Source organism: Sapajus apella, unplaced genomic scaffold, assembly GCF_009761245.1.
Source record: "Sapajus apella isolate SASKATOON/1434 unplaced genomic scaffold, GSC_monkey_1.0 scaffold83, whole genome shotgun sequence".
Lineage (NCBI taxonomy): Eukaryota > Metazoa > Chordata > Mammalia > Primates > Cebidae > Sapajus > Sapajus apella.
In genome coordinates this window covers 3,055,470-3,073,953 of record NW_022437023.1, presented here as the reverse complement: position 1 = coordinate 3,073,953, position 18,484 = coordinate 3,055,470, and the positions used below count along the sequence as shown (strand labels likewise).

The following is an 18,484-nucleotide window of genomic DNA, read 5'->3' as shown; positions in this document are numbered from 1 at the left end:
TTTTGTTTTGTTTTGTTTTGTTTTGTTTTGTTTTGTTTTGTTTTGTTCTGGTATGGTGCTACCATTTGTGCAGAAAACCCTGCAATTCTGATATCTTGAGAGAGAAAGGGATAATTGACTTTTTCACTTTCATTTTATAGGTACTATTTGGCTGTCTTGTTCCTTCCATTTATTATCATTTTATTTGTGTCCTCTAAAATTGGGGAGCTCTCATATAATGTTAGGCACTTTATAGGCTGTCTTTTCTGTTATAAAATGCATTCATTTCCCTTTTCCATTTTTAATATGACTGTGTTTAGATTTTTTTTAATTCATGATATATTTTTTAAGATTTTGGCTAGATGTGTCAGTTTGGATTGTAGTTTCTTTTCTTTTTATTGTTTTTGTTTATTTATTTATTTTTTTGAGATAGGGTTGCACTCTGTTACCCAAGCTGGAGTGTAGTAGTGTGATCTTAGCTCACTGCAGCCTCTGCCTCCCAGGCTCAAGCAACCATTCTGCCCCAGCCTCCCAAGTAGCTGGGACTACAGGTGTGCATCACCATGCCCAACTAAGTTTTGCATTTTTTGTGGAGACAGGGTTTTACCATTTTGTCCAGGCTGGCCTCAAACTCCTGGGCTCAAGGGATCGTCTCACTTTGGCCTTGGAAAGTGCTGGGATTACAGGCAAGAGTAATTGTACCTGGCTTATTAATTTAATTAATACCTCCCTTTTATCTCCATTTAACAAATTTTGGTATTAACCATATACAAACATTTTCATGTGTATGCGTGCATTTATAATTTTTAAACATGTGACTGAGTTTTCCCCCTTTTTCTTAGATTCCTAGACTATTTCAATATTTTTATACCTGATGTCCACTCTGCAGCTAATGACACGGATAGCAGTATATGAGGGTTTTTGTTTTGTTTTGTTTTGTTTTTTGAGATGAAGTCTTGCTCTGTTGCCCATGCTGGAGTGCAGTGGCACAATCTTGGCTCACAGCAACTTCCGCCTCCCAGGTTCAAGACATTCTTGTGCCTCAGCCTCTTGAGTAGCTGGGATTACAGGTGCCTACCACCATACCTGGCTAATTTTTTTTTGTATTTTTAGTAGAGACAGAGTTTCATCATGTTGGCCAGGCTAGTTTTGAACTCCTGACCTCAAGTGATCCACCCGCCTCGGCCTCTCAAAGTGTTAGGACTATAGATGTGAGCCATCTTACCTGCTCAGAATTTAATACCCTTTATGTAAGTTTATTTTTTATGATAGTTACCTAGCTTTGCCAGACCAATTTTGTTAGTAAATTTAAAACATTAAAAAATTTGGAATCCTCCTAATTCAGTGTCTTTAATTTAGTAATTTAAGTTTTGATCCTTGCTTCATTCTGTTATTCTTTTATTTTAAAAAATTGTCATTGGCTTTTCTAAAAGTGAATCATGTGAAATAATTAACTTTAAAACAGCAAAGATACCTTTTAGAACCTCCATTTTCTGTAAATTGCATTAGCAGGTTATGCAGTGGTGTGAAGATACAAACTAAGGTCATTAAGTTTTCTTTAATTTATAATTTATATGAACTTTTTTATTGAAAAGGATTTGATAGTTTGTGATTAAAACAAAACAGGCAAAGACCATTAAAAACAAAGGTAGAAAATGAGCATAAATCACTTGAGAAATAATGAGCAGAATGAGGGAATGGGAAGAAATCTTTACATTAGTAATCTGAGGCCAGATTGTTTCTGCATTTGAACATTAAATTTAGCTCTGAGCTTCCTGGCAAGCAAGAGAAAAAAGGAAACAGGATAGGTTTTATAGTTATTGTCTAATAAAGAAAACCTTTTCTGTTTTTCACAAGAGAGACACTTTTTCTGAGTCATAAGTTTTAAAAGGTTTGTTATGTGAATTCTTATATATGGAACATAATTTATATTTCTGATTTTGAAAATAATTGAATTTCTGCTGTTGCTGTCTTAGCCATCAGATACCATTATATGTACTATAATTATATTGGTCATATTAAGTTCACGTCCACTGTTGTCAAAAGTGGAAATACCATGGCTGGGATGTGTTTATGTATTGCCTCTAGAGCTGTAGCCACTGACGAACAGGAAACTGAAAGCTAAAAGGTCAGGAAATGTATTGTATTTAGACTATGTGGAAAAAATATATATGATACTTTACTGAAAGCTATGCTCTTTTGAAGACTGAAAATTTTATGTATGTATTTAATTAGAGATGAATATTAAGGATTCTTATAACAATGCTGTCAGATGCTTAAATATGATAATAGATACAGTATGTGCATTGTAGGCCAGGAACATTGTGTAATACTAGAAAAAAAAAAGCAACAGATTATTATATGTGTTCAGCTATATTCTTTCAAGAAATAAAACAGCTGGCACATCAGTTGAATTCCTCAAGGATGTCTTATTTCCAGAGAATTCCAGAGTTTTAGTTTTAGCTTAGTTCCAAGGAAGAGGAGGTCCCTGTTTTACAAAATAGCCTATTTCAGTCTTAGGGAATTCTGATGGTTAACTTCTGTTTTCTTACGCTGAATTTAACTTTATTTTCCTGTGATATATAAATACATTCTATAGCTTTCTTAAAGTTGAGAAGAAAATAATTTATTGATCAAACTGTTTTGGAAAGTTAGATGCATCTTAAGTGTTTTCTTATATATTGTGGCATTTTAGGTTCCATATAAAATACTTCCTGCAGGAGTCTTGATTTTTGAAGTTATAAAAAAATTTGTCGGAGGAAATGTGACTAACGTATATGCCTGGTTGAGCTGTATTTTCTTACTGTTTCTATACTTAGTATTTTAACAGGATGTGATTGATAGGAATTTAACATTCTAATTCTTAGAGGCAATCATGAAGTTCTAATAGCTTCCTAGAAATGGAAACTGTGCCATTATATTTTGTTGTTGTTTTATTGTGCATTTTAACAAAAGAGGTAACATGACTATCCACTCCAGTTTTATGATTTGAAATTAATAGCCACACAAAACATTTAGGGACCACATTAAGTGAAAATTACGTTTATTACAAAGTTTTTATTTTTTATTTTTATTTTTATTTTTTATTTATTTTTATTTTTATTTATTTTTTTTTGAGACGGAGTTTCGCTCTTGTTACCCAGGCTGGAGTGCAATGGCGCAATCTCGGCTCACCGCAACCTCCGCCTCCTGGGTTCAGGCAATTCTCCTGCCTCAGCCTCCTGAGTAGCTGGGATTACAGGCACGCACCACCATGCCCAGCTAATTTTTTGTAGTTTTAGTAGAGGCGGGGTTTCACCGTGTTGACCAGGATGGTCTCGATCTCTTGACCTCGTGATCCACCCGCCTCGGCCTCCCAAAGTGCTGGGATTACAGGCTTGAGCCACCGCGCCCGGCCTATTACAAAGTTTTTAAAAGGATTTTTAGCTGTATTACCTGTCACTTAATTATAATCAATTTAATGGTTTCATTAAAGTTAGTCTCTTTTCAGGATTGATTTTGATTTTGGTCTGTTAGGGTTGAGTATTTACCCCTGAACTGTGGTAGTCAAGGGGATAGAAAGCAATGACTGGCAAAAACTGGACGCTAGGCCTAGCCTAAGTGGTAAGGAGCAGGACTTCCCAGAGGAAAGTCCTGGGATGCTGTTTGCCAGCATAAAGAGAAGTGGGCTCCGGGCTGACACAAGGAGTCTCAGCAAGGCCAGAACATAAAGAGCCGGGTATAGTGGGTAAAGGAGTTGGATTTTATACAGTAGCTGATCTGTTGTTGCCATTAGAGGATTCTTTTGAATAATAACTTTTACCTTCTTAATATATTACATATTCATTGTAGAAAAATTAAGTAAATTAGTGAGGAAAATAAAATAAAAATTTCCTATAATTTTTTTTCCTTTTTCAATGTTGTTAGCTAATTTCTCTTAAACTTCGTTTAACATTTAGGTTACTATTTTTTTTTTGAGAGAGAGAGTGTCTCACTCTGTCACCCAGGTTGGAGTGCAGTGGCGGGGTCTCAGCTCACTGCAACCTCTGCTTCCTGAGTTCAAGTGATTCTCCTGCCTCAGCCTCCTGAGTAGCTGGGATTACAGGTACCTGCCACCACGTCTGGCTGATTTTTGTATTTTTAGTAGAGATGGGGTTTCACCATGTTGTTCAGGCTGGTCTCAAACTCCTGACCTCAGGTGATCCACCTGCCTCTGCCTCCCAAAGTATTGGAATTACAGGCATGAGCCACTGTGCCTAGCCAACTAGGTTACTTCTTATTTATTTAAAAGAGTGCTTGTTGAATTGTTCTTTCCACAGATTGTGCTTCTAACAACTTTAAAAAGTAACTGTGGGCCGGGTGTCGTGGCTCACACCTGTAATCCTAGCACTTTGGGAGGCTGAGGCAGGCAGATTGCCTGAGGTCAGGAGTTCGAGACCAGCCTGGCCAGCATGGTAAAACCCCATCTCTACTAAAAATACAACAATTAGCCGGGCATGGTGGCAGGCGCCTGTAATCCCAGCTGCTTGGGAGGCAGAGGCAGGAGAATTGCTTGAACGCTGGAGGTGAAGGTTGCAGTGAGCCAAGATTGTGCCACTGCACTCCAGCCTGGGAGACAGAGTGAGACTCCATCTCAAAATAATAATAATAATAATTTTTATTATTACAGAGGAAACAGGGGTTAATCATTTTAAGGTTTCTTTTTGTTTGATATAGTGATTCTATTAATATCTGTCTTATGGAAGCCATAAATATAATAGTCACAGTGAGAGCACACACTTGTAAGTTAGAGTGGTTCTTACAGGGAAGACAGAAACACTGGAGTCCAAAAGACCTTTCTGTAAGTTCCTTGGGAGCAAGGACTAGGTCTTTCTGGTTCACCATTATGTCAGTATTAGGCATAATGCTTGACACGTAGTAAATGTTCCATAAATAGTTGAATGTATAAGTTTCTCATTATGCACTTTTAATAGCTCATATTTCTTGTGCTGTGGATAATCAAGATCAATTATATTCTTCTAAGGTTAAAAGCCTTTGCTATACTGTTTTCTTTATTAATGTAAATTTAATAAACTGGTTATGTTTTTAGAAGGCATGTATGTATGTATGCACACACACATATATATAAAACAAAAAGTGAAAATTTATTGTTTCTTCTCCTGAGCCCCATTCTCCAGAATTAGCTACTATTCATGGCTTACTATATTTTTTTCTAGATATTTTCTCTTCATACATACTTTCTTCACACAAATAGAACAATTATATTCTGTTCTGTGAATAGCTTTCTTTTCTTCATGCCATTCTTAAACTTTCCATATCAGTTCGTTTGTAACTGTGTCTTTATTTTTAATTTTATAAATATTCCATTGTAGAGGTGTATAATAGGTTTATTAAGGAAACTCACCCCTCTTCGCCCCCCCCCTTTTTTTTTTTTTAAACTATAATAGTAGTGTTTCTGCATGTATTTTTGCTTGCTTCTGTGAGAATATCTACAGGTTATTTCCTGGAAGTGGTATTGCTGGGCTAAAGGATATTTGCTCATAAACTTTCAGTAAATATTGTGAAATTTGCCCTTAAAAATATTCTACCAATTTGTACTCTTACTAAAGATATGAAGTGTTATTTTTCTGATAACTGTACACACTTTCATTTTGTGGATTAGAGGATTAAACTTCTGAAAATGAATCCTTGTTGTGGTGACTCGAGATGTTCAGAAAATGATAGATTAGGTAATATACATGTTCCTTGGGTTATAATGGTTTTACATCCTGATAAACTCATTGTAAATAGAAAATATCATAAGTTGAAAATGCATTTAATATATACACCTAACCTGAACATCATAGCCTACCTTACATGTGCTCAGAACACTTAAATTAGCCTACAGTTGGACAAAAGCATCTAATAGAATGCCTATTTTATAATGTGTTGAATATCTCACATAATTTATTGAAAACTGAAAGTGAAAAGCAGAATAGTTGTATGGGTGCTTGGAGTACTGTTTCTACTAAAAGTGTATGGCCTTCTCACCATCATAAAGTTGAAACTCGTGCCTGTAATCCCAGCACTTTGGGAGGCTGAGGCAGGCAGATCACCTGAGGTCAGGAATTCAAGACCAGCTTGACCATCAGGATAAAACCCCGTCTCTACTAAAAATACAAAAATTAGCCGGGTGTGGTGGTGCGTACCTGTAATCCACTACTTGGGAGGCTGAGGCAGGATAATTGCTTAAACCCAGGAGGCGGAAGTTGCAGTGAGCTGAGATCGTGCCACTGTACTCCAGCCTGGGTGACAAAGTGAGACTCCATCTCAAAAAAAAAAAAAAGTTGAAACTCGTAACCCAAACCGTAAGTTGGGGACTGTCTATAGTTGGCTGATATGATCAGTTGAAGTTAGGTGGAAGATGGTGTACTGTGACCCCTACAGACCCATAGTGTGCATTGTACAGATTCAGATGTGGAAGATCACAATGTTGGGTTTCTAGGTTTTTATCTTTTTAGAATGGTTAAGATAAACATTCGCTAGTGATGTTCTAAAGGAGCAGAAGACCGCGTGCTGGTTTGAGAAGTTTAGATTTGTTGTGCTGGGGCACTATTTAAGGTCCTTGAATTAGGGAATAATGTAGTAGGTGTGCTGAATAAGAAAGCCTTCACTAGCAGTGTATACAGAATGAGTGGAAGTGAGTGAGCTGCCTGGAGATAGGCAGGTCCTCTGGAGAACCGTAGTAATTCACAAGAGAGGGGAAGAAAACTCAGAATGTGGTGATAGCTATGGAGTCAAAATTAAGGCAAGGAAACACAATGAATAGTTGGCAGGTCCTATTGATTAAGTGGAGAAAAATTATGTTGAAGTTGCAAACCTAGGAGAATGCCCAGATAATACATAGATTATGAAGTAAATGGAGAAGGGACCAATTTTGAAAAAGCTAATTTTCCTTAAAAATGTAAGGAAGTAAAATGGTCCTGAAATGAGAGAAATCAACGATTGGAGAAGGAAACAGGGAGAAATTATGCCACTCTTAATTTCAACTACTACCTCTATTAGGATTTGGGAGTTATACTCATAGAGGTAGTAGTTGAAATTAAGAGTGGATGAGTTCTGGTATGAAGTGGTTGATGGGAGGAACTGTTGATTGAAAACTACATTTTAAAGAGAGGATACTGACGGTAACAAGAGATGGGATGAAAGAATGTCCAGGCAGAGAGGAAATTTAATAATTTCAGGCATGGGAAAAGAATCAAGAGAACTGTTACTGAGCCTACCTTTCATTCTTTTACTGCATATGATAATTGTATTTGCTGGAAGTTTTCCCGTAGATACCACATTGTTCTTCCTCTGGGAGTGGTGTGTTAGAAAATTTTGATGATGATTTTAAAGATGTTGTTGAGTTTTATTTCTGAAATTGAATATGATACCTGTAAAAGGGTCTTGGGAAAGCAGTTTTGGTATCATAGGCTGTGCTCCTTTTAGTTAATAAAATCTTTTCATCTTGTTTGAATATCTGTGGGGCTAAAAATAAAATAATTTTTGGATAGATAAAAGTCCAGATACCTTGTACATTTTGATTGATTACTTAAAAAATATTTCCTAGCTTTTAAAACGTGGCTAATACAAATGATAAGAATCGATGTCTTTTTAGAAGGACATACTGTGAATTCAGAGTTTTTGCTGCCTTAGTGCTTATCAGCATGGAGCCTGTTCACAGGAAATGCTTTAGAATCAGAGTCAAGGACCTGGGACACTACTGGGGAGTCAGTATGTAAAACGTTTATAGAGTGCAGGCTTTGGAGTCATTCTCCTTGGTTCCACTGTTCACTAGCAGTGTATATCCATGATAGATTACTTAGTTCTTCCCTTAGTTTTGCTGTCTTGGTAACAATCCCAATGTCACACGGTTATTGAAGGGATCCATCATAGAGTTCACATTCTAGTAAGGAGAGACAGGCGGTATACAGATGCTGTAAATACACTGGAGGAAAACATAGCAGGGGCTGATTATAGTAGATTTTTGCTCTTTTATTTCCAGTAACAGTAAAAGCAACTCCGATAAGAAAGTGTTTGAACATGAAGGCAGACCTGAAAGGAGTGAGGGAGTGAGCTATGTAGCTATCCAGGAAGAGTACCAGGTAGAGGGGACAGCAAGTGCAAAGGCCCTGAGGAAACGGGACATGGGAGGGAGCAGCAAAAAGTCCACTGTAGCCAGAGCAGTGAGTGAGGGCAGAAGGAGAAATAATTTCAGAGATAGCCAGTGATCGGTGTATATAGGGTATTAAGCATAAGAAGGACTTTGGGTTTTATTCTGTGTGAGATGGGAAGCCACTGGAGTGTCAGAGTAATTTTTTCTTAAAGCTAGTCGGCTTGTCATTTCTTTTCTTAAAAATGCTTCAGTTCCTGTTGCCTTTGGAATAAAGTTCATGTACTTTATTCTGGCACACAGGGTCCTTCACAGTCAGGCCTCTGCCTGTTTATTTAGCATCATCTGCGTCTTTCCCACATGTAACCGTCGCTTAGCCAAGTGGAATCACATGCACCTCCCTGGATGGGTCATGATGCTTTGTGTCTTCGGGTCTTTCTGCACAGTTTGCCTTGTGAGAAGCCTGCCCCCTCAGTTCACATGATCACTGGCTCTGTTTTAGAGGGTCCTCTTTGTGCTCTTGGTCTCTCATCATTCCTGCCCCAAGCCACTTTGTACTTAAGCTGCTTAGGCTTGAAACATGCTGTGTTCTTTTACCAGCCTTGATTTACTCTTGCCACACCATTGCCAGTTGAAAGTATGCCTGTCCTTCAAGAGCCAGTTTAGACACTGCCATCTTCTCCCTGCTTTGGACTCAGAAACACTTTGTAGCTCTCTTCTATGTAATCATAATTATTTGGAATTAAAATGTTTCTTTGCCTTCACCAAAAATCCTTGGGTTAACTTAATTCAGTTTCCTCTGTAGCCCCGAGAACAGGGGCTTACAGACATTTCCTATTCAGTAGGTATTCGTAGTGTGTAGGATTCATAGGATAATTAAAAAAACTATTGGCTTTCAAACAACTAAGGGCCAAAAGCAGCAAAAACGAATGCACATGTAAAATGAGATTCCTATTAACAAAACAAATTTACTGTAATTATGATAGCTAGTTAATCCTTGTTCTCTTATATATTTACATATGCTTACTACTGGCACCAAATATTAGTATAGTCAGCTTTAGATGTATTTTTTTGAAATATATTCGGACACAACCAGGCGCGGTGGCTCACACTTATAACCCTAGCGCTTTGGGAGGCCGAGGTGGGAAGATCGCTTGAGCCCAGGACTTCAGGAACAGCCTGGGCAATATAGTGCGACCTCGTCTCTACAAAAATAAAAATAAAAAAAATTAGCTGGGTGTGGTTGTGCATGTCTCTAATCCCAGCTACTTGGAAGGCTGAGGTGGGAGGATCATTTGAACCTGGGAGATTGAGGCTATAGTGAGCTATGACCGTGCCACAGTACTCCAGCCTGGGCAACAGAGCGAAACCCTGTCTCAAAAAAAACAAAACAAAACAAAAATCATACACGTAAATTCTCATTGTTTTTGATGAGGTCATACCACTTCTGGAAATCTTAAGAAAATAATACAAACTAGCCAGCCACAGTGGCTTTTGCATGTAAATCTTAGCAACTTGGGAGACTGAGGCAGGAAGATCACTTGAGCCCAAGAATTTGAGATCATCTTGGGCAACATAGGAAGACCTCGTTTCTAAAAAAAAAAAAAAAAAAAAAAAAATTAAAAAATTTGAAAAGCGAAGGTAATATAAACTAAACAACAGTTACACTATCTACTACTACTACTGTGTTGAATGTTTATCTTGTAACAGGCACTATACAAAGCCCTTTATGTACATTACTTTAGTCCTTACAATCCCAAGAGATATTGATACTGATAACCTTGTGTTTTAGATAGGGAAACCGAGGCACAAAGAAGGTAAGTGACTCGCACAAGATCATACAGTTGCTATATTGTCAAGCTAAGATTCTCATTCAAGCAGACTGTGTTGACTGTGTTCAAGATGCCATACATTTTTTTTTGGCAGTGGGGACAGAGTTTCACTCCTGTTGCCCAGGCTAGAGTGCAATGGCGTGATCTCTGTTCACTGCAGCCTCCACCTCCTGGGTTTAAGCGATTCTCCTGCCTCAGCCTCTTGAGTAGCTGGGATTACCGGCACCTGCCACCACGCCCAGCTAAATATTTGTATTTTTAGTAGAGACGGGGTTTCACTATGTTGGCCAGGCTCGTCTCAAACTCCTTACATCAGGTGATCCGCCCACCTCAGCCTCCCAAAGTACCTGGGATTACAGGCATGAGCCACTGTGCCCGCCAAGAAGCCATACTTTGAATTACATATGTTAAAAGCTTAGGCACAAAAATGTTCATAGCAGTATTACAGAGTATCAGTAAGTTGGAAGCAGTGTATATCATTTATGAATTATGGTCATCCATTCAGTAGAATAATTTTTTAGCAGCTTAATTGAGATAAAATTCACATACTATAATATTCTCCCCTTTAAAGTGTACAATTCAGGCTGGGTGTGGTGGCTTATGCCTGTAATCCCAGCACTTTGGGAGGCTGAGATGGGAGGTTCGCTTGAGGCCAGGAGTTCAAGATGAGCCTGTTCAACATAGCGAGACCTCATCTCTCTATAAATACATACATACATAAAATAAAATAAGGTAAATAAAATAAAGTGTATAATTCAGTGGTTTTCAGCATATTTTACAGATTTGTGCAACTATTACTGCTGTCCCACTCTGAAACATTTATAACCCTAAAAAGAAATTTCCCACTCCCCATTTCCTCCTGTTTACCCTAACCCTAAGCAACCACCAGTCTACTTTATGTCTCTATGAATTTGCCTATTCTGAACCTTCCATATAAATGGGATCATATAATTCATGGCCTTTCATGACTGGCTGCTTTCATTTAACATTAGTGTTTTCAAGGGTCATCCATGTTGTAGTATGTTGTCAGTACAGCATTGCTGGTTAATATTCCATAATGTGGATATACCATGTTTTGCTTCTTCATTAATCAGTTAATGGACACTTGGATTATTTTCATTCTTTGGCTACTATTATAAACAGTGCTGTCGTGAATATTTGTGTATAAGTTTCTGTGTGGACATATGTTTTCATTTTCCTTGGAATACACCTAGGAATGGAATTATTGGGGCAAATGGTTTAACTTTTTAGAGAAGTCCCAGGCTATTTTCCAAAGCAGCCACACCATTTTATATTCTCCGAGGCAGTGAATAAGAGTCTCACTTTCTCCACATCTTTTTCAATATTTGTTACTCTCTCTCTCTCCTTCTTTTTTTTTTTTTTTTCATAGGCTCTCACTCTGTCACTCAGGCTGGTGTGCAGTGGTGTGATCTCAGCTCACTGCAGCCTCAATTTCCTGGGTTCAAGCGATTCTTGTGCTCAACTTCCTGAGTAGCTGGGACTATAGGCATGTGCCACCATGCCCAGCTAATTTTTGTATTGTTTGGTAGAGATGGGTTTCACCATGTTAGGCAGGCTGGTCTCAAACTTCTAACCTCAAGCGATCTACCTGCCTCGGCCTCCCAAAGTGCTGGGATTACAGGTGTGAGCCATTGTATACAGCTTGTTATCTTTTTTATAGTAGTCATCTTAGTGGGTTTGTTTGGTATCTTATTGTAGTTTTGATTTGCATTTCTTTAATGATTAATGATGTTGAGCATCTTTTTTTTTTTTTTTTTTTTTTTTTTTGAATGGAGTCTTGCTCTGTCACCCAGGCTGGAATGCAGTGGCATGATCTTGGTTCAAGCAATTCTTCTGCCTCAGCCTTCCAAGTAGCTAGGGCTATAGGCGCATGCCACCATGCCTGGCTAACGTTTGTGTTTTTAGTAGAGACAGGGTTTCACCTTGTTGGCCAGGCTGGTCTTGAACTCCTGACCTCAGGTGATCTGCCTGCCTTGGCCTTACAAAGTGCTGGCATTACGGGTGTGAGCCACAGTGCTTGGCCAAGCATATTTTCATGTGGCCATTTGTTACATCTTCTCTGGAGAAGATCTGTTCAAATTTTTTGCTCGTTTTGAATTTGTCTTTTTATTGACTTGGAAGATTTCTTTATATATACACACACATATATGTATATATATATTTATTTTAGAGATGGGGTTTTGTTATGTTGCTCAGCCTGATCTCCAACTCTTGAGCTCAAGTGATCCTCCTACCTTGGCCTCCCCAAGTGCTGGGATTACATAGGTAATGAAGAGAACCCATACTTTTAATTATGTTAATTACTTATAATTACATGGGATTACAGGTGTGAGCCTCTACACCTGGCCTCTTACTATATTCTGGCTACAGATCTCATTATATGTATGACTTGCAAAATTTTTCTCCCATTCTGTGCATTATCTTTTCATTTCCTTTATGATGTCCTTTGACACAGAAGTTTTAAATTTTGATGAAGTTCAGTTTTTCTATTTTTTTGTTGCTTTGGCCTTCAGTTTTGCATAAGAAACCTTTGCCTAATCCAAGGTCAATGAAGATTTACCCCTATGATTTCTAATAAGAGTTCTATAGTTTTATATTTTACATTTATGTCTTTGATTCATTTTGAGTTACTTTTTGGTTTTTTTTTTTTTTTTTTTTTTTTTTTGTTTGAGACGGAGTTTCGCTCTTGTTACCCAGGCTGGAGTGCAATGGCGCGATCTCGGCTCACCACAACCTCCGCCTCCCGGGTTCAGGCAATTCTCCTGCTCCAGCCTCCTGAGTCGCTGGGATTACAGGCACGCGCCACCATGCCCAGCTAATTTTTTGTAGTTTTAGTAGAGACAGGGTTTCACCATGTTGACGAGGATGGTCTCGATCTCTTGACCTCGTGATCCACCCGCCTCGGCCTCCCACAGTGCTGGGATTACAGGCTTGAGCCACCGTGCCCGGCCTTGAGTTACTTTTTGTAAATGGTTTAAGGTCGTGTGTCCAACGTTGTAATCGTTTGCATGTGAAGAGCTAGTTGTCCCAGCAAAATTTGTTGAAAAAACCGTTCTTTATCCCAGAATTGTCCTGGTACCCTTTTCAAAACTCAGTTTCTTTGGGGTTGGTTAGTGGGTTGGTTGGTTGGTTGGTTAGAAAAGGGGTTCTCCATGTTGGTCAGGCTGGTCTAGAACTCCTGACCTCAGGTGATCCACCCGCCTCGGCCTCCCAAAGTGCTAGGATTACAGGCATGATCCACCATGCCCGGCTGAATGTAAGTTTATTTCTTGACTTTCAGTTCTATTCCATGATCTGTGTGTCTGTTCATTTGCCACTACCACATTGTCTTGATTAGTGTAGCTTTGTAGTAAGTTTTGAAACTATGAAGTGTGTGTGTTCTACCACTTTTTTCTTCTTAAGATTGTTTTGGTTATTTTGGGTCTATTACATTTCCATATGAATTTTAGGATCAGCTTGCTAAATTCTGCCACAAAGCCAGCTTAGATTTTGGCAAGGATTTCATTGATCAGTTTGGAGAACTTTCAATAGGACATAATGTAGTCATTTATAATTGTAGTTATTTTAATACTACTAAATGTCACTATTTTATAGTGACATTTTAAAATGTGCATAGTGTCAAATTGGAAGAATCAGAATATAAAGTAGGTACACTATGATGGCAGCTGTATGAAAAAATGTTTATTGGGAAGATGCTGAGATAAAAAGAAAAATAAATAAATAAAAAATAATAATAAATGTTTAAAAGAACCCTTACCAAGAGAATAAGGAGACAAATTACAGACTTTGCAAAAGATATATTTGATAAAGGACAGTTATCCAAAATATACAAAAAAACCTCTTAAAACTCAACAATAAGAAAACAACCTGACTTCAAAATGGGCAAAATACTTGTAACAGACGCCTTACCAAAGAAGATACATTGATGGCAAACAAAGATATGAAAAAATGTTCAACATTGTGTGTCATTAAGAAATTGCAGATTAAAACATGGCTGGGCACGGTGGCTCATGCCTGTAATCCCAGCAGTTTGGGAGACTAAGGCAGGTGGATCACCTGAGGTCAGGAGTTTGAGACCAGCCTGGCCAACATGCCGAAACCCTGTCTCTACTAAAGATACAAAAACTAGCCAGGCATAGTGGTCTGTGCCTGTAATCACAGCTACTCAGGAGGCTGAGGCAGAAGAATCACTTGAACCTGGGAGGTGGAGGCTGCAGTGAGCCGAGATCATTCCACTCCAACAGAGCAAGACCCTGTCTCAAAAAGAAAAAGAAAAAAACCTGCAAATTAAAACAATAATGAGATACCACTGCACACTTATTAGACTGGCTAAAGTCCAAAACATTGACAACACCAAATGCGGACAAGGATGTGGAACACAGGAACTCTCATTTGTTGCTGGTGGTAACGCAAAATGGTAAAACCACTTTGGAAGACAGTCTGGCAATTTCTTAGAAAACTAAACATACCATTGCCATATAATGCAGCAGTTATGCTCTTTGGTGTGTACCCAAATGAGTTGAAAACATATATCCAGACAAAAACCTGTATATGGACTTTTTTTTTTTTTTTTTTTTTTTTTGAGACAGGGTCTCTCACTCTGTCACCCAGGCTGGGGTGAAGTGGCACAATCATGGCTCATTGCAGCCTCGACCTCCTAGGCTCAGGTGATCCTCCTACCTCAGCCCCCCGAGCAGCTGGGACTAAAGACACATGCCACCACACCCAGCTACATTTTTTTTTTTTTTAAGAAATTGATTTATTTGAGTTCAGATATCTTTGAAATACAAAAATTTTAAAGTTGTAATTCTTGTAGACATTCTGTGGCTAAAGATTTATGCTTATTAAAAATTGTCACCTATGTTTTACACTTCAGCTATGTGAAAATAAAGTTTCTTGAGAAGGTGACACTTGGTTTCCTGATTATGGAAGACAGTTGGTTATCTCAGCTGGAGCAGGAAAGCCCAAATTTATTCTCACACCAGGATGATGGGACTGGGATTTCCCAGGGTGGAGGGAGAAGATGCTTGTAATCCTGGCACTTTGGGAAGCTGAGGTGGGCAGATCACCTGAGGTCAGGAATTTGGGACCATCCTGGCCAACATGGTGAAACCCTGTCTACTAAAAATACAAAATTTAGCTGGGTGTGGTGGCGCATGCCTGTAGTCCCAGCTACTGGGGAAGTTGAATCACTTGAACCCGGTAGGTGGAGATTGCAGTGAACTGAGATTGTGCCACTGCACTCCAGCCTGGGCAACAGAGTGAAACTCTGTCTCAAAAACAAAAACAAAAACAAAAAAACAGTGGTTTCCAAGAGTTAGTGTAAATGGGGGAATGAATAGGCAGAGCACAGAGGACTTTTAGGACAGGTCAGCTACCCTGATACTATAATGGTGGATCCATGTCATTATGCATTTGTCCAAACCTATACAATATACAACATCAAGAGTGAACCCTAATGTAAACTGTTATGGACTTTGGGTGATAATGATGTAGGTTCATGGATTGTTAATGATCACCAGCGTAAGTTCATCAGTTATAACAAACTTACCACTCTGGTGTCAGAGTTGATAGTGGAGGAAGTTCGGGGCAGGCAGCAGGTATATGAGAACTCTCTGTACTCTGCTCTCTTTTGCTGTGAACCTAAAATGCTCTAACAAATAAAGTCTATTCTTTTTTTAATTTTAGGGTACCTAAAATTGTAATATTTGTATATGGTTAACATATTTTCTTTATTTCCCAAACTATGTTACATGCAACATAGTTATAATTTTAAAATTTTAAGTTTTGGCTAATAAAATAACTCAAAATACAACACTTCTTCACTCTGTAGATAAAATCCAGGTACCCAGCTTTCTAGGAAAACTGTGTGAAGGTGAGGAGCTGAGGTATAGGGTTATGATTAGAGTGGGCCAGCCTCAGATATAATACTCAATTCCTTGAATGCTCCTTTCCCTCTCCAGTCAGTTTTGTTTACTTTCTCATCTGTCTTTCCACTCTCCGTTAAAAGCCTCTTTCTCACACCCCAGCTTAGGACTTTCATCAGAACCTTTGGATGAAATTTGGGAAATCTGGCTAGTTTATCTAATTCCCATTGATAAGTGGAATGAACAGTGGCAGAGTACCCTGAAAGCAACGAGTCAGTATAGTCTGAGCTACAAAAGCCACTTTTGATGGAAAGTGATTTGGGGAGGGGGAAAATGAAATTGTTCAAGCAGAGCTCTTCACTGCCTTTTTTGCCTCTGTTTGAGTTCTGTCAATTTTTGGCATCTGTATATATTGTTTTCTTACGAAATTTTATACATATATATATATGTGTGTGTGTGTGTTTGTGTATATATATATATATATTTTTTTTTAATTGGATATGTTCTGCTCTGTGTCTCAGCCTGGAGTATAGTGGCATGATCACAGCTCAGTGCAGCACCAATCTCTTGGGCTCAAACGAGTCTCCCACCTCAGCTCCCAATGTAGCTGGGACTACAGGTGTGTGCTTTCACGCCTGGCTAATTTTTTAATTTTATTTTGTAGAGACAGGACTTCCCTATATTGCCCAGGTTGGTCTCCTGGGCTCAAGCGAGTGCTGCAATTACAGGCATGAGCCACGGCACCCATCCTGAAATTATATGTTTTTTAAGAGATCTGCAGATGGTGCTAGGGTTAGTTAAAAGTTTACACAGAGAAGGGAGAGCTATATGGCTTGGTGACGGCTGCTGTTGCAGAGTGTTTGTGCTCTAAATAGTTTGGGGTTTTCTTTCTAGTTTAAGTAGTGTAATAGGTGGGCATTTGGGGTTTGTCCAAAGGGAAGGAGAAATTTAAAGACCTGCTAAAGCCTATTAATACAAAGTCACCCAAAGGCAACTTTTGTAGCATTATAACTTTGAAGTATTAAGATGATTTATCTGGCATATTTTTAAATTGAATTACTCAAAAGAAGGGGAGAAATAGTTTTGTCTCAGCTTTTTTTATTGTGATATTTGTTTGTTAATGGCTTTCTGAAATGTAAAATCACAATTTTTCTTTCTTTCTTTTTTTTTTTTTTTTTTGAGGCAGAGTCTCGCTCCATCACCAGGCTGGAGTGCAGTGGCGCGATCCTGGCTCACTGCAACTTCCGTTTTCCGGTTTCAAGCAATTCTCCTGCCTCAGCCTCCTGAGTAGCTGGGACTATAGACATGCATCACCACGCCCGGCTAATTTTTTTGTATTTTTAGTAGAGATGGGGTTTCACCATATTGGCCAGGATGGTCTCAGTCTCTTGACCTCGTGATCCACCCACCTCTGCCTCCCAAAGTGTTGGGGTTACAGGCGTCAGCCACCACGCCCGGCCTTCTTTTTTTTCTTGCAAGGTTTAAAATAGCCATTTTTATATAGATTGAAGAAACAAAATAAGACTCAGTTATCTAGACTTGTAGAAATATGCACACATAGTATCTATTTTAAAATAAAGCATTAGCTGCAGGCTTTGGCTTTTATAGAGACATGAAAAACCTATCCCCTTTACATTTCAGACTGTCAAAATTTGCTCAGCCACTGTTTATAAGACACTTTCTTCACCTTATTTGTGTCTTTTTACTATGTCTCCCTTGTACTTGTGGCCTTGAGCTTCTGGCCAAGATGGAATAGCAAGATTGGATTTACTCTCTTGGCTGTAATCACAAAATAAGCAAAAATCTAGACAAAATATATTAAGCATCAGTCTTGAACAACAGGCAGCACAGGACAGGGATCCCAAGAAAGCAGAAACAAACAACATAAAGTCTATAATTATATACTAGCTTACTGCCTAGCAAGAGTTCTAGGTTTCAGGGTACGGAGGGGGACCCCAGGCAGAGCACAGAAATCTTTTTGAGTTGAGAAGATGGAACTGGAGTCCAGGAAGGCCAAAGTGGCCAGAGTTTGGAGAGGAGAGAGCTGCACAGTTAGAGCACTCCAGAGGTCTGCAGATAGTCCCCCTAAGTCTTCAAATGAGTACTGGTCAGTGAATGTGTTCCGTGGAGGCCACCAAAAACCTAGAGAAAGAAGCACCCAAAAGAATTTGAGGGAAGAATTCCTAATTCTTTGTCAGGGTCAAGAATAGTTGGTTTCCACCACCCAGACCAGAAAATCTTCATAAGTCACGGGACATAGGGTAGATTTCTCAGAAAGGTATTGCCTCGGTAGTAGGCAAATGTAGCCCTAGAGTGAGGAATGCTCTCATCCCTCCAACAAAGCTTAAAAGCAGACTGGGCATAGTTGCTCACACCTGTAATCCTCAGCACTTTAGGAGGTTGAGGCAGGAGGATTTCTTGAGCACAAGAGTTACAAGACCAGCCTAAGCAACATGGTGAGATCCTGTCTCTGCAAAAAAATTTAAAAATGGGCTGGGCCTAGTGGTGTACACCTGTATTCCCAGCTACTTGGGAGGCTGAGGTGGGAGGATCATTTGAGTCCAGGAATTCAAGGCTGCAGTGAGCTATTAAAAAATAATAGTAATAAATTTTTTTAAAAAAAGCTTAAAGGCCGGGCATGGTGGCTCATGCCTGTAATCCTAGCACTTTGG

At 38.9% G+C, this 18,484-nt stretch overlaps 2 protein-coding genes across 4 annotated transcripts in view; both read left to right on the top strand.

Annotated features, from left to right (window-relative positions):
* LOC116533672 (translation initiation factor IF-2-like) overlaps positions 1–1,107 on the top strand; it is an 18,764-nt gene extending 17,657 nt beyond the window's left edge. The window contains exon 2 of the mRNA XM_032253534.1: positions 1,096–1,107. The gene's annotated coding sequence lies outside the window, so the exon portion shown is untranslated. The remainder of the gene's footprint in view (positions 1–1,095) is intronic.
* Positions 1–18,484, top strand: part of FKBP5 (FKBP prolyl isomerase 5) — a 159,155-nt gene that overhangs the window by 52,227 nt on the left and 88,444 nt on the right. The gene's annotated exons all lie outside the window — the stretch shown is intronic.